Source organism: Camellia sinensis, chromosome 8 (assembly GCF_055761805.1).
Source record: "Camellia sinensis isolate YWXY chromosome 8, ASM5576180v1, whole genome shotgun sequence".
In the NCBI taxonomy this organism is placed as follows: Eukaryota; Viridiplantae; Streptophyta; class Magnoliopsida; order Ericales; family Theaceae; genus Camellia; species Camellia sinensis.
Window position 1 is genome coordinate 180,430,329 of NC_138968.1, and position 17,539 is coordinate 180,447,867.

The window sequence follows — 17,539 nt, forward strand, 5'->3', positions numbered from 1 at the left end:
GATTTCCTTTTCTCCCTTTCCAAAAACCCTCCAACCTCCATGGCAACTCTCATTTCCAAAGCCCAAAAATACATGAATGCCGAAGATTCTCTGGCCGCTCGCCAAGATTTCACAACCAAAAACCCAAACCCTCAGTGAGAAAAGAAAGGAATCTGAAACTAGAACCACCCAATACACACAGCAAACACCTCAGTATACCGATCGAACCGCTTGAGCCAACCAATCGGTACCTAACCGACCGCCCAGTCGGTTCGAACAGTATACACCCTTCAACTCCCCCATGGAACAAGTCTTAAACCAAATCCAGCGAGATTACAACTTGAAATGGCCACAACCTTCGTGATCTCCTTCCAATCGGCGAGACCAATCCAAATATTGCCGTTTCCATCAGGACCATGGCCACAACACCGAGGAGTGTGTTAACCTTAAATACCAAGTAGAAAGCTTCATACGCCAGGGGCGCCTCAGTCAGTTCATGGCAACCCGTCCCCAGCAACGGCCAAGGACTGAACCTGCTAGGGACAACCGCCGACACACCCCTCCCCGACAACCCGCACAACCTAACCAAGGCAATGATCGGCCCTCGCCACAACCCCGAGCACAAGGCAACCCTACTCCTCCAGTTCGAGAGATCAGAGTCATTGCTAGCGGACTTGCATATAAAGGACCATCCCGTTCAGCCCAGCGAGCCGAACTCAGAAAAATCAGGCGGGGCTCCGACAAAAAAGTCGCGACGTTGGATCGCCCCTTCAAACACCCGAAACAGTGGATAGAACCCATCACCTTTACGATGGCTGATTGTACAGGCATCCGTTACCCTCATGATGACCCCTTTGTCATCTCTACTCTCTTGTCCAATTACAAAGTCAGATGAGTGCTTGTCGACAACGGCAGCTCTTCAGATATCATCTTCCTGAACGCCTATCGGTAGCTCAAGGTCAAGGAGGAAAAATTATAACCTCTCCAAACCCCACTGGTCGGCTTCACGAGGGATCGGGTGACCTCCATGGGCTCCATCGATCTTCCCATCACCATCAGAGAATACCCACGGCAGACGACTAAGTTACTCACTTTCCTCGTCGTCAACTGTCCCTCTGCTTATAACATTATCCTCGGCCGCACAGCCCTTAACACTTTTTAAGCTATCACATCCACATACCATCTAGCCATGAAATTTCCTACCTACCTCAGGGTTGATACCGTGAGGGGAGAGCAGACTGTGGCCAGAGAATGCTATGTCACTTCACTCAAAGAGGTCAAGCTGAAGGAGGCTATGATCATCAAAGGACTCGACGTCAGAAACAAAGACGAGTTAGTCAGAGGGAACCAATGGAAGAACTTGTTGAAGTCCCCATTGACCCCACCAACCCAACAAAAATAGCCAAGATCCGCAGCCAACTATCCTCCCAAGCCAAGGCCGACCTTACAGCCCTCCTAACCGAGCATAATGATGTGTTTGCCTGGACCCATTCCGACATGCCGGGTATCGATCCCTCCTTCATCACTCATCGTCTCAGCATCGAGCCTCATTTTCGACCATTCCGCCAGAAACAACGTGTCTTTCACCTGAAACGTAATGCCCTTATTGCTTCTAAGGTAGACAAACTACTGGAGGCACGGTTTGTCAAGAACGTAGACTACCCCATATGGCTATCAAATGTGGTCTTGGTCCGTAAAAACAATGGTAAATGGCGACTCTGCGTCGACTACTCCGACCTTAATCGGGCTTGCCCCAAAGATAGTTACCCCATCTCCCACATAGATCTGCTTGTCGACGCCACGGCCGGACATCAGATGCTCAGTTTCATGGACGCTTTCTCAGGCTACAATCAAATTCTGATGCACCCGGCTGACCAGGAGCACACCTCCTTCATCATAGATAGAGAAACTTACCACTATCGTGTTATGCCATTTGGATTGAAAAATACCGAAGCAACTTACTAACAATTGGTCAATGCCGTCTTTCACCATCAGATAGGTCAAAACATGGAAGTCTACGTCGATGACATGCTTGTCAAAAGCAAACTCTCCTTTGGTCATCTGACAAACCTACGAGAGACTTTCAAAACCCTACGTAAGTATCAAATGAAGCTGAATCCAGAGAAATGTGCCTTCGGCATAGGATCTGGGAAGTTCTTGGGTTTTATGGTCAATCAGCGGGGTATCGAGGCCAACCCCGAAAAGATCAAGGCCCTAATAGAAATACAGTCACCCAGAACGGTTAAAGAGGTTCAAAGGCTTACCGGCAGAGTCGTCGCCCTCAACCGTTTTATTTCCCGCACAACAGACAAGTGCCTCCTCTTTTTCAAAGTCCTTCAGCAAGCCTTTGAGTGGGCCACCGAATCCAAAGAGGCCTTTCAACAATTGAAGCAGTGCATGGCCAACCCCTCCCACTCTCTCAGGTGCTCTCGGGCGAGACCATCCTTCTCTACTTAGTTGTATCAAACACCGCTGTCAACGCGGCCCTCATCAGGAAGGATGGCTCAGTACAGTGTCCAGTTTATTACATCAGTCGAGCTCTCACGGGGGCAGAACAGAACTACCCTCTGCTGGAAAAAATGGCCCTTGCCTTAGTCATAGCCTCAAGACGCCTTCGACCTTATTTCCAAGCTCACTCTATAGTGGTCCTCACTGACCAACCTTTGAAGAAGGTAATCCAATAACCAGAGTTGTCTGGCAAACTTATGCAATGGTCTATCGAGCTCAGCCAATTTGAAATCTCTTACCGACCTTGAACAACGATCAAAGGACAGGTTGTCGCCGATTTTATCTTGGAATTCACCAATCCCATTCTAACTACGCCCCCTCCGACCAGGCAATTCAACACTGAGGCAGAAGATCCCCACTCCTGGACCTTCAATGTCGATGGATCATCCCGCAAAGAAGGCAGTGGGGCTGGTCTCATCCTCACCGCCCCCGAGGGCGGTTATTTCAAGTGTGCTCTCCGCTTCCTGTTCGACGCAAGCAATAATGAGGCCGAATATGAGGCCTTGATAGCAGGTCTTCGCCTAGCCAGAGACATTGGTGTAAGCCATATCCAAGTGTTCAGTGATTCCCAATTGATCGTCGGACAGATTACGGGGGAATTCGACACAAAGGAAAACACCATGCGAGCCTACAGGGATATTGCACTCTCCCTTGTTCGCCTTTTCAACACTTTCCACATCAAACACATCCCTCAGTCAGAAAACTCCAAGGCAGATGAAATGGCCCAATTAGCCTCGGCCGACCAGTTAGACCTCAGCCATGGTGTCCGTCTTGAATACCTGGTCCACCCAGCTACTTCGTCACCCTAGCAGGAGGTCCACTTCCTCCAAAATGAACCTATCCCCTGGGTGGTGGACATCCTTCTATTTTTGACAAGTGGGGAGTTGCTAGACGAAAAAAAGTAGGCTACCAAAGTCAGAGCCCAATCGTCCAATTACATCCTCATCAGCGGCCTGCTGTACAAACGTGGGTTTTCACACCCATACCTCAAGTGCCTCAGTCCGACTCAAGCAACCTATGTGATGAGGGAAGTCCACGAGGGCGTATGTGGTAATCATTCAGTTGCTAGGTCGCTGGCCCATAAAATCCTTCGCACCAGCTACTTCTGGCCTACTCTCAACCAAGATGCCACTAAATTCGTGCTTAAGTGTGATAAATGCCAGCGCTTTGCTAACATCCCCCATACCCCACCTACAGAACTGATAACACTCAGTAGTCCCTACCTATTCGCCAAGTAGGGCATTGACTTAATTGGTCCATTGCCCACTAGTAGGGGCCAAACCAAGTTCGCTGTGGTCGCCATTGATTATTTCACTAAATTGGTGGAAGCGGAACCCCTCGCCACAATCACTGAACGGAACACAACCAGATTTATCTGGCAGTCAATCGTATGCTGATTTGGAATCCCTCAAGCCATCGTCTCAGACAACGGCAAGCAATTCGACAATGCCAAGTTCAGGAAATTTTGTGCAGAGCTCCACATTCAGCCATGTTTCTCTTCCCCAGGTCATCCCCAAGCCAATGGGCAAGTCGAGGTCGCCAACCGTTCTCTCCTGAAGATCATCAAAACTAAGTTGGAAGCCGCTAAGGAACTCTGGGTTGAGGAATTACCAAACGTACTATGGGCCTATCATACTACCGCCCGAACCCCTACTGGGGAGACCCCCTTTCGCTTAACATACGACGCTAAGGCGGTCATCCCAGTAGAAATCGACCTGCCGACCCCGAGGGTTTTGCACCTGGATCCAGAACTAACCGAAGAATTGCGTCGAGCTGACTTAGACCTGATTGAAGAGCGCCGAGAGACCACTGCTGTCAGACGGGCCTCATATCAACAGAAAATGAGAACACACTACAACCGCAAAGTCCGACTGAAGGAGTTCGCAGTTCGGGACTTAGTCTTGTGCGAAGCGACTCTTGCCACCAAAAATCCCACCAAGGGCAAACTAGCAGCCAAATGAGAAGGACCTTACGTCGTTAAAGCCAGACCTCGCCCAGGCACTTACCGACTCCAAGACATGGAAGGTACCTCCCACATCCATGGAACACTGAGCACTTGAAGCGTTATTTCCACTAAAATTGCATCTCCTATTTTTGTATTGATCAATTGTTGCATGTTCTTTCTGACGATCTACACACTTGTTCGTTTTTGTACTTTCCATACATGGTGTAAACTTGTGAACAATAGGCTACGCCTTAAATGACAATGACTTTATATCTCCATTATCTGCGTTGTGTTTCAATAACGACTTGTTAACTAGAGCCCTGCCAGACTGAGTTAGCTAAAGCCTCAGTTAGACTGAGCACGAAGAGCTCAGCCAGACTGAGTTAGCCAAAGCCTCAACCAAACTAAGCACGAAGAGCTCAGCCAAACTAAGTTAGTTAAAGCCTCAGCCAGACTAAACACGAAGAGCTCAGCCAGACTAAGTCAACTAAAGCCTCAGCCAGACTGAGTTAGCCAAAGCCTCAGCCAGACTGAGCATGAAGAGCTCAGCCAGACTAAGTTAGTTAATGCCTTAGACAGATTGAGCACGAAAAGCTCAGCCAAATTGAGTCAACTAAAGCCTCAGCTAGACCGAGCACGAAGAGCTCAGCCAGACTGAGTCAACTAAAGCCTCAGCCAGACTGAGCACGAAGAGCTCAGCCAGACTGAGTTAGCTAAAGTCTCAGCCAGACTGAACACGCAGAGCTCAGCTAGACCGAGTTAACTTAACCCTCAGTGCGACAAAGCCCTTCAAGTCTTAGTCAGAACTCGAATGAAGAATTCGGCTGGTCCATTTTCACAATTTAATATTACAACATGGTTGCCATACTTAGTTAAAACCCAAGTTCATGATCATCCATTTTCACTAGTCATACAAGTTAGCCTGTCTGCCCATTTTTAACATTTTTTACATCATGGTTTACTTACGAAATTTCATATTACTTAGCCCATTTTTAACATTTCAAACTTTCATATTACAACATGGTTTGCCCATTTTTAACATTTTCACTGATCATCCATACAAGCCAACCTGATTGCCCATTTTGACCATTTTACATCACAATTTACGCACAATTTTCATTTTTCACACCTACTTTTTGGTAAATTCCGCTCAGTCATTTCTACCATTCCAAATTTACAACTCAGAATAACGACAATAGTAATATACAAGAAAACTCGTTGTTTTATTCATAAACTTACGCTTTCATACAAATCGTTGCACAAAATTACATATAAAAAAAAAAAAAAAACACACAAACACAAAATTTTTACACTTAGTTACACAGATCACTCTTCCTCACTAGAGGCAAGATCTTCCTCTTCAATCTCCTCGTCCAAAGGGGTCTGGGCGACGTCGTGTTCGCCTACTTTCACGCGACTGAAGTCCACGTCCGGGAACAGCTCTTGCACCTTATGTTTGAAAGTCATCCAGCCGCTGTCCCAGAACTCCCTTATTTCGTGCTTGTAGAAGTCAGACCGCTAGAAGCTCTGGATCACTTCCTCTTCACTCCTACCTCCAGTGGCCGTTCCCGACGGCCCAGTCCCCCCATCCCCCTCCTTCGTCAAGCTACTGGTGACAGCAGCATCAATGGCCATCTGGAAGTCGACAGACCCCTTGAATTGCTCTATGGCCACCATGCACAAGTTGGGGTACGCCACCCTCTCAGACGCCAATTTGGCCCTCTCTTCCGCCAAGGCCTTCTCCAATTCTGCGATCCTACCATCGGCCTCTTCCTTGTCCTTGACCGCCTGGTCACGCAGCTCTTCATTGTTGGACATGGCCTCCTCCCACCTCTCGTTGGCAATGGTGCAGGCTTGCTGGACCTGCTCTAGCTTCCTCTTCTCGCCCGCTAACTCGAACTCTTGCGATACAGCCTTATGGCGCTCCACTTCTAGCTCTGATTTGGTTGCGAGGAGCTCAGCACCAGCTCGCTTTGCTGAGTAGCTCTACACCAGTGCCAATACCTCTATGTTCTTTGCCCTTTACGCATACTCCAACCCCTTGGCGCATGCACTCTGAGCGGCCCTCCTCCAGCCCGCTGTCTCAACCGTTAGGTTCTGCAGCTGCATATTTGCCTCTTCTAATTGGGTCCTCAGCGGCTTTACTTCCATCTTCGCACGCGTTGCTTTATTCATCAAGGCAGTCACCAGGGTCGCTATCTCCATCTGGGTTGAACAAAACCCTCTCAAAAGGTCGGCCTCCGTCAGCCGCACCATCGACCGCACGGCCGCATCCTCTACCACTCCAACAAGGCGGTCGGCTGCAACCCTAGCTTCTCCCCTTCTGCCGAGCAACCTGCCAACGCACGCGCGTGGTACAATGCGGTCGCCAACATGGCACTCGTCTCTGGCTTGCTGATCCCAGTCTTCCCTTCACTAGGACTAGGGGTTGCTTCTGGTGCAGGTACCACCGTCGTCACCATATGAGCACTTGGGCCCAAGTGTTCTTTCAGTACTTGGGCGTTTGGACCCTTGTCTTCCTTCACCCCTTAGGCGGTCTCCTCTTCTAGAGTTGCCTCCTCCCTTTCCTCCTTCATCTTCCCCACCATAGGGGCATCCTCGCTTTCAGCCTTCATCTTTTTCAAGACAAGGGCGTCTTTTTCCCCCCTCTACAGCCACCCTCTTCTTTCTTGTCTTTTTCAACACTGTCTCCACCTCTTGCTTGCCCCTCTCCTTCAGCAGGTCTACTGGGAGCGGCAGTGGGGAAAAGTCAGTTAAGTCTTTGTCTCCCAATAGTTTGGGACGTGATCGAACCCGCTCCCTCATTACCAGTTTAGGGGCAGGCCCCAACTGTGTCTCCTTATACTTGTCTGCTTTGGCGAATGCTCTCCCGTCTTCCGCCTCCTCCACCTTCCTTCGCGCCTTCAACTTCTCCCTCACCGGATCCTCCTCTGTAGGCTACGGTCCCAATCTCAAGGAAAACAGGATTGAAGGAAGGATCAGCTCATCTCACTTCACCCCCTTCTCCTCCCTCCACTCCTTCACCTTCTTCACCCTATTTTTGGCCCCCACATCTAACTTTGGCTCCACCGATTTTGTGGGGACTTTCCATGTTGTGCGAACTCCTCCCCCACCATTCATTGATACATAAAACCATCTCGGCCTCCACTCCTTCACTGAAGATAGCAAGCCCACCACTAGACCCCGACCTGCCACTGCCTGTAAGGTCACCCACGTCTCCTGTTGACCAGAGGCCTTGTAACAGGAGAAGAATTCCTCCACCGTCATTGCCGCCCCTCCTGTAGCCTGCGGCCAGGTGCTCGCACAGGCCATTAGTATTTTCCAGGCGTTCGGCATCAAATGCCCTGGCGCCACCTCTAGCTTGTTAAGTACGTCCACCACTATTTGAGAGAGTGGTAGCCTCAGACCCCCCCGCAGTGCTTCCTCGTATAAGGTGAATTCTCCCAGTTGTACATCCGATGCCCTCTCCTTAAACGTGGGCAGCCTCAACTCTATTTTCGCAGGAATTTGGTACTTCCTCCATACCTCCTCCACCTCCCCCGCTGTAAACATAGATCTGTCTGCCTTAGTATGCCAGTGGTCTGGCTCTACTTGGCTAATTGGCCTAACGGCCGCGATCATCATTGTTGGACGAGCCCATGCCCCTTGCGCAGCTCCCCTCTCCTCCCTCCTCTCCACTCGATACTATTCCACCAACTCCACTACGTCGTCTTCCCCCAAAGAGTCTAGTCTCATGGTTGGCACTTCATCTCGAGCCATTCCTCCTACGTGTCTGCGTATAGCTTCGGACGCTGGCACAAGGAAATTTGCAAAGTGTTGCAGAGGCGTATCACACAAAACAAATGAGTTCACTTCTGGGATGTGTTGGTTTTTTGCGATAAGGTAGGTAAAGCGAATAACTCCAAATACTTACGGTTTGCCTATATTCCAAGGGTCAAGATTAAATTTCATTAGTTTGAAAAAATTTCAAAAATTTTCGCCCCTGCCTCTTCAACGCCCTATATTGGCCTATTTCTTCATTTCCTACTAACGCACCACCTCCCTTATTACGGGATTGTGCCACGTGCACGACCACGATCCACTACTCTCTTCCCCTTCCTTGTCTATTGCACTTCACATAGTCACGTGCCACGCCGCGCCTCGAGCCCCGCGCGCTGCCATTTTCCCATCTCACTGGGTCGCCCTTCGCGGTCAGCCCTCCTCTCAGTCAGCCTTCTTACTCGATCACCCTTTGTTGTCGGCCCTCATCGCAGTCGGCCTTCTCACTCAGTCACCCTTCGCAATCGGCCCTCCTCGCAGTTGGCCTTCTCACTTGGTCACCCTTCGCAGTTGGCCCTCCTCGCAGTCAACCTTCTCATTTGGTCACCCTTCGCGGTCGGCCCTCCTCGCAGTCGGCCTTCTCACCTGGTCATCCTTTGCAGTCGACCCTACTCCCAGCCGGTCTTCTCTCACTCGACCACCCACCACCCCCGTCTTCTTCCTTATTCCCTTCGTTAGACTGAAGCTACACTTGGGAATGGGGAACTACTGACATAGGTGGGCCCATAGGGGCTTTTGGCCGACCACTTAAGGCCCAATTCATGATTCAAATACTAAAGCCCAACATCTTTGGAACCCAATGTTGCACCGAGAACCAATGACATCTAAACATTTGTCAAGAGAAAAATCAGCCACATAAGTAGACAAAGATCCTACAGAGTTATTGCACCACACATTAGCCATTAATGAGGTTCCCTACAGCATTTATTACGATAACCCCTTCACGTCGGAACAGAACATCCTCACCATGATCAAGGCAAGCTAGAACATAGACTTTCGGCCAACATGACAGGTCAGAGTGGATAAGGAAATGATGAACAAAGGATATAAGCAGGTTTCTAAGTAAAGAGAATGTTAAGTTCTTTATCACCATCCTATCTCTATTTTCTGTTGATCTCTCCTCTCTAACTTGCTCGTCGGAGGGTTCATTGGGGGACTTCCGTTCCCCGTTGGACTCTTGTGCAAGTTACTCAGTGGGCCCAGCGATCGGACAGCGGTGTAGGAGGCCTAGACCCGTCCCCAAGGAATCAGTAGTATCATCAAAAAATATAAAAAAATAATTCAATTAAACAAACAAATAAATAAAAAACAATTGTAGTGAAACATCTATAAGTATCATATAATTGAGAATTATTTTTGCTATGATAAAAATAATATTCTACTACCAACCCACAAACAAAACAAAATAAAAGACTCAATTATCCTAGTTTCTTATTAAAAAAAATTAAATTTGATATCAAATGTAAAAAAGCAAAATCAAATATTACATAAAAACATACACACTATGTGAATCCATCACCAAAATATCCTTGAAAGATAAAATTTTAAGCAAAAGAATATAGTAGATAGTCAATGGTCAAGTTAAATTACTCTGAAATTCTCGAATAGAAAAGAATTTTTTAGTTTGGTGGGAAAGTCATTATGAAAATGATACACATAAATAATTTTCTTACACATTTTTTTTTTTTTTTTGGTACATAATGTTCAACGTTGATGCAATAGAAAGAAATTCAAAAACTTTTTAACCGTCAAGTTTGGTATTGTATTTATGATTTCATTTGTAAAAAAAATTAAAATTTAGACAAAAAATACAAATGTGTGGAGTATTTCAGCCATATCTATAATAATATAAAATTATAAATATAGAAAAAGAGAGAGGGGGAAAAAGAAAGAGCAAGACAATAGTTTTGTATGTATTTATAATCAATTGAAATATAATTGTTTATATAGGAGTAGAGAGGTGTGAAATTGGATAGATAAATATAGATTATCTTTATTATATATTCAAATTCAAATTTAAATTGTCTTATTTTGAATTTTGTTGATAGATATAGATTATCTTTATATAGATTTTCAATTCAAATATTTTTGAATTTTGTGATAGCTTTCTCTTTTATTTTTTTCTTTTTTTCTTTTTTCTTGTTGATAAGTTTGTATTTGGATAACTATTATTCTAAGGGCATATATTCTTAAATTATTAAAAACTAATTTTTATTTTAAATGGAAGCGATGGGAGAGAAGTGAGTTTGAAACTTAAGTGCTACATAATTTTTTTAAATTTTAGGAAATTAAGAATACAGATTTGGAGGCCTAAGAGCACACCAACTACATTTGCTTATATATATAGTATAGATCTTCAAGCAAAAAAAAAAAAAAAAAAAAAAAGATTGAAAGTGATGCGGTGTAAAAGAATGGAGAAATAGTATTGTTGTAAAATAAAAATGTAATGAGTAAGAAAAAAAAAATTAAATATTGACTAACCTTTAACAATCTTAGAAAAAATAATAAAAATGGTGTGATATTCTTTTGCATGATATAACCTCTTTAGGGATAAACAAGCTATATATGACATTTTAAAAAAAATATTAAGACTATGTAAGGTGGGTAGAGTTTTTTAACAGAGAGATAGTTTAGGGAAGAAAGAGTAGGAAGAAATGTTTTAATTTTTTGAAAATTGGTGAGAGAGATTATCATGGGGGAGATTATGGAATATTTTGTTATCTTTCCATTTGAAATTCATAAATTAAGGAATAATTATTATTTTTAAAATAATTAATAATTAATTAAATATATTAGTCAATAATTTATTTTTTAATCTATTTTGTAAATTGAAAATTCAATAATTTTAAAATGAGGGTTTGGAGCTCGTAGAAGGTTTCTCACTAAAAATCTCATTTTCCTTATATAACATATAGATATGCTCTTAGAACAATAGTTATCTGAATACAAACTTATCAACAAGAAAAGAAAAAAAAAAAAAAAAAAAGAAAGAAAAGAGAAAGCTATCACAAAATTCAAAAATATTTGAATTGAAAATCTATATAAAGATAATCTATATCTATCAACAAAATTTAAAATAAAGATAATTTAAATTTAAATATATAATAAAGATAATCCATATTTATCTATCCAATTTTACGATTCTCTCCTACTATACAAACAGTTATATTTTAATTGATTATCAACACATACAAAATTATTATGTTCTTTTTCTTTCTCTTTTGCTTTCTCTGTTTCTCTTTCTCTCTCTATATAATTTTATATTATTATAAGTATGACTGAAAAGTTTCACACGTTTACATTCCCCCTCTCTCTATATATCATTTTATATTGTTATAGAAATGCTCCAGTCATTTGCATTTTTTATCTAGATTTTAATTTTACCAAACTTGACGGTTAAAGAGTTTTTGAATTTCTTTTTATTGCATCCACTACAAGAAATTAAGGTTTTAAAGGCAAATTTTTAGGGACAAAAATAATTTGTCTGCAAAAATTATACTTTTAAGGACAAAATGAAAGAATTTAAAAAATATATATATTTAATCATATTGTTACATTTTCTAGACAAAGTTACTTAGTTGCAAAAAGATCAATCACTATTCCCTACAATTTTAATTGGTTCCTAATAAACCCAAATCACATATTATTGTATTTTATATATTAATTTTTGAACTTAATAATCGGGACTATCAAAAAACAAAAATAAAAAAAGCATCAGTTTCATTACTCACTCTCTCCCTCTCTCTCAAATCCCTAAATTCTTTTCATATATCAGGTTTCAAATCCCTAATTTCTTTTCATCACTCACTGTCTACGGATTCGATATTCTGATCTGTGGTTCATCATTGTCTCATAGCATCTCTCTCCGTTGCCGCGTCATCTCTCTCGATTCTCTGATTTCCCGGCGACTCTCCGGTAGCGATTCCGATTAGGTACCATTATATATGTATATACATACATGTATGTATCCGTATAATCGATTTGATATCTCAGTTTTAGCCATGTATAGATTCATGTGTTTGTTCAATCAAATTTACCAAATTGAAATATGCAGATCTAAGTAATGATTTTCCATACTTCATCTTCTGGTAGGTAAGAATACCAGAAAGTAAGCGAGCAAAGAGGTTTACATTATTGTGGACTCAAAATTGCATCTAAATCTACGTAAAAACATTTTCGTGTTTGATCCTTAACAGTAGCGTGCAGGACTAGTCTCAAGTTAAATTAGTTCTGTATTGGTGTTGAATAGATAACTCAGAGCTCCTTGTGTTCAGTGATTTGTAATCAAGTGTATTGGTTGAATGAATTGTGACATAATAAAGTGGAAAATAGAAACTACCTGATTTTGCCGGATGAAATCATTTCATTCATTCTTGAAATCCTCTGAATTTGCTGGATGAAATCTTTTTGCACCCCCTCTGTCCTTTAAATTTGCTGTATGATTTCATGTCATTGGTTTGGTTACCACAGATTTAAGCAAATTTTGAGGAAGGTTGAAACACAAATTTGTTACTAAGAAGAGTAGAGAATGAAAATATCAGGAACTATATTCATTGTGTGGATTGGGAAATCTCACATGTTTCCCCTTGATACACAGCTCTACACACCTAGTAATCCGCTAAACTACATCTTTTAGGTGTAAGTCTGTTTCTGTTAACAGAGCAAGGGTATATATATAGGACTTGAGAGCATCATTAATGTGGGATCAAATATACTAGAGACTTGTTTAATGTTACTTTTGTAAGCAACCTAAGTTTGATTCATAGTGTTTAGTCACATCTCTACCCACATCTAATTGATTTACTTTAGTGTTTGTTAAAGCTTTACAAAAACTGTATTGTTGACCAAATAATTTTGATTATGGAAAACAACAAAATTTTATCTATGAAGGAACATGAGTTAAACATTTTAATGAATATCAAAGCATTTGGACCTACAATGCAATGCCTATGCATGTGCAAGGTATAAATAAAGGAATCAGGACTATACCCAACCCAACTGTCAAAGGCCATAGATGCTCAAACTTAAAATGGAACATAAAATTAGAACACTATTACAAGGCTACACTGTTACAATCCACATATATATATATATATATATATCTAGAATTCCATAAACATTATCTTGCAATTTAACTACAAAATAACTAATTAAGTTTGTCTAATGAAGATTATCTATAATATTTTTAGAATGGATAACCTAGCTAATCTATTTAATTGAGGTTGGCCAAAAATAATTTGCTGCTATTTAATTTTCTAAGGCTTTTGAAATTCTATATATATTGTTTGATTTCGTTGGAAATGCCCCTTTTTTATACTTTCAGTTATATAGGTTGAGTGAAATTAATGCTGTTCTTTTTCTATGTGTTGAAGAGTTCTTGAATTGCCAATATGAATCTTATTTATTTTTTTCAAAAATACAAATCTATACAAATCTACTTGATGTTATTTACTGAATGTGCCATTTTACTAAGGATATTTTGCATCTTTGAATATTAGTTGTGAAAAGGTCTCCTTGCAATTATGCTTAACTGGAAGTCTGGGACTAAGGAGTGATGATGAATCCACAGGAGTAACATATTTGCATGTATGCTAATGTATAATTAAAGATTACTCTGCAAAACCCTGTTATTCTGTGTGGTTAAGAGTTGTAGTAGTTTCATTTAATGTTTCCAAATGTTGACTAATTTGGGCAATTGAATTACTTAAACCAGAGGCAGTTTGGCAAATTTGTGAAAACTTTGTTCTTGTTAGGTGTACTATAATTTATGTATTTCCTTTATTTTGAGAGCTAGTCTTGAGGGCTGTAAGTGAGTTGGTCAGTAGCAGTTTCAATTCTGTAGTAAAAGGGAAATTGTAAAGAAATTTGCATATGGTAACTTGCGTTGTGCATAATCCACTATATAATTTGTCCATCTGATGACACTTCTGATTGGCAGTGAAACTTGGACCAGATCTGTTGGGATGTGATCAAATGTAATTATTTTTCTTTCTTAATGGCAAGACTATCTTGCAGCACTGGCAACGACTGACTTGGCTTATAGTGTCATCTTAGACCATACTCTTGTGGAAAAGGAGCGCAGGTTTGTACCATGTGCTTAGTTATGCTACTGTTAATTAATTTTATTTTATTTTTGTTTGTAAGATATATGTAATCCTATGTAGTTCTTTGAGTGTGCAGATTTTCATTTTCTATTATGATTTTTACACAGAATTTGAAGTTTCTGTTGAAATAACTTCACTTGAACAAAATGGAACCTAACACACTTCTTACAAAAAACTCTGCATGTTATATCTTGGCATTCTGATGATGACAAGCTTTATGGACCAACTCCGGAAATCGCCTCAGTTTCCTTTGTTACCACCCCACAACAATTTTATATCTGTCTTCAATATTTTATGCACTGGAAGAATGCACTGCATGATTTTGCTTAATTTTTGGTTACTTGTACTAAATCTAATGGTATATACTGTCTATTAATATATATGCATAAGTATATATGCAGTGTAGAAATATATGATATATATACCCTCAGCTTCTCAACAGGTATGCCCACAAGAGGCAGAGGATGAGCAGGGTATGTACCTAGACCCCATGCGCCAACACCCCATGCATCCACTAAATCAGTTCGCTCATCCACTCAATCAACACCTGGACTTCATGCATCCATTAAATCAGTTCGATCATCTACGCTGCACCCATTTACATCAGAATCGGTACATGAAGTTACATCACAAGTTTCACACTCGGATACTTCTAGCACACATTCCAGCACTGATGGTTTGTAAATATTTTAAGTTTATGTTTTGTTTTGGTTGGTGGTCTCGTCTTTTCAATCTATATATTAACATGATACTTTTTCATTGTTTCTAGTAGGCACATCCAAGGGTAAGAGAGGACGTGGGAAGTCACGAAGCTTGCTCTAGATGCGTACAGGGTTAGGGTTTGATTGAGCTGACTCAGGTGGGTTTTGATTTCTTTAGGTGTTTTGTGGTTTTTCAAAAATGTGGAGGGATGCTGGAACTCTTGCTGATTCTTTCTGAGGTTCGGCCCGAATGCACCGATGTTTCTAAAACCAAATTCCAAATCAAGGTTTGTTAATTCTTCAAATGCTAATTGTTTTCTTTGACATACCCATGATTGTTAATTGCTGAATTTCAATCAATATTGTTGTGAACCTAGTCCACATTGTTGCTTTTTTTATATTTGGAATTAATAATTAAAGCACTAGATTGTTGGTTGACTTTTGCTTATATTACTTGACCATTCTGGATTGTGATATTGGTCTGTTCATTATTAATATATTGTTGATTATGTATAACATTGAAACAAGAGGAAGCTGAAAATATTTACAAGGATATGGCTTTTCTCTGGGTGACTAATATCTTTGATTACATGAGAGGCTTCAGAAACAGAGCAAACACCATAAATGTGTCCATGTATTTTGAGATTAGGTCTGGAAATTAAATAGATTACTAATTTCAATTGACCTCAAAATTGCTTTGATGACTGAGTTGAGGAGTACATAGGTAACCATTTTTCATCTTGTTTTCACAACATCAATGTAAACTGTGTCTATCTTTGGAATAATTATTTTCAAATTTTTGTAGCAAGTTGATTTAGTTTAATCTTTGTTAACTCTTGAATATTGATAGTGAATTTTGGGCGGCTTTGTGTGCTAATATTTATGTGTGATTGCTGCAGATACTACAATTGGCACTTTAAATTGCAATCTATTAAATCAATCTATCATTAGATAATTTTTAATTGGTAATCTATTTGAGAGTTTGGCCTATTCTATGCAGGTCCTACAAGCTTGCGTCGATTTGAAGCTTGGGAGTTCTGTGCTAGATTTTGAATGCCATTTCAACGAAGCTATTGAGAAGAAGATGCAATGAGTTGAGTTGTGTTGTTATGTAGGTAGATATAACTCCAATTACAATATGTTGAATAGTAGAATGCTACAAACAATGCTTATGGTACTAGCCTTATAAATTGGAAATCATACTTTTGAAATCTCTGTCAGTTTATGATATATAATCAAAATATTACATACTAATAAATCAGAGCATGGTATTTGTTTGTTATTGAAATATCTTTTGATTAAGCTTCTTTGAATGTGATGAGCATTTTTTTTTTCGTGTAGTGGAATTTTAATTTGGAGATGAACAAATGGTCTGGTGATATGTTTGATATTTTCTGTTTGGTTGTTGAGAAATCAAGAAATGAATATAAGTTGATGTTCATACTAGTATTTTTAGAGTAATTGTCACAAAAAAATAAAAATAAAATAATAAATAAATAAATAATATCAAACTTTTAGAGACCAATTTTAGTTGTCTAAAAAAAATTATGACTTTTATACACCACTTCCATTTGTTCCAAAAAGTAAAACTTTTGGAGACCACTTTCATTTGTCCTCAAAAAAAACTTTTAGAGACCAATTTCGGTTGTCTCAAAAATTAATTTTTGTCTCCATAACTACTCCGATTGTTGAACTATAATTAGACTTTTAGAGACAAATTTTGGTTGTCTCAAAATCAAAACTTTTTGCAACTACATATTTGTCTCTAAAAGTCTATCTATAGTGACAAATGCAAAATTTTGTCTTTAAAAATCATTTTTTGACTTTTCCGGACGGGCCATTTGGGACAAACCTCGCGACGATGGAAATTGGTTGGCAAAAGTTTTTCCTAACAAATATTATACTTTTAGGAACGAAACAAATTTGTCCCTAAAAAGCTCATTTCTTGTAGTGATCAATGTTGAATATTATGTACCAAAATTACAAACAAAAAAAGTGTAAGAAAATTATTTGTGTATCATTCTCATAATGAATTTCCCACCAAACTAAAAACTCTTTCCTATTTGAGAATTTCAGAGTAATTTAACTTGGCCATTGAATATCCACTATATTCTTTTGCTCAAAATTTCATCTTTCGATGATATTTTGGTGATGGATTCACATAGTTTATATGTTTTTATGTAATATTTAATTTTACTCTTTTACATTTGATATCAATTTTTTTTTAATATGAAACTTGAATAATTGAGTCTTTTATTTTGTTTTGTTTGTAGGTTGGGAGTAGAATATTATTTTTATTATAGCAAAACATAATTCTCAATTATTTGATACTTATTGATGTTTCACTGCAGTTATTTTTGATTTATTTGTTTGTTTAATTGAATTACTTTTTATATTTTTGGTTATCAAAATCTCATCAAAAATAAATAATAAAAGACAATTAGTGTGGACGATATTAAACCTAAAACTATAACACATCATAT

General features: G+C 40.1%; 1 long non-coding RNA gene across 1 annotated transcript; it reads left to right on the forward strand.

Moving 5' to 3' along the window:
* Positions 1 to 11,982: 11,982 nt before the first annotated feature.
* LOC114293517 (uncharacterized) lies at positions 11,983 to 16,267 on the forward strand. The gene is made up of 5 exons (XR_014338783.1): positions 11,983 to 12,183; positions 14,190 to 14,333; positions 14,798 to 15,031; positions 15,125 to 15,343; positions 16,057 to 16,267. It is a non-coding gene; the product is annotated as an uncharacterized LOC114293517 (long non-coding RNA).
* The last annotated feature ends 1,272 nt before the right edge of the window (positions 16,268 to 17,539 follow it).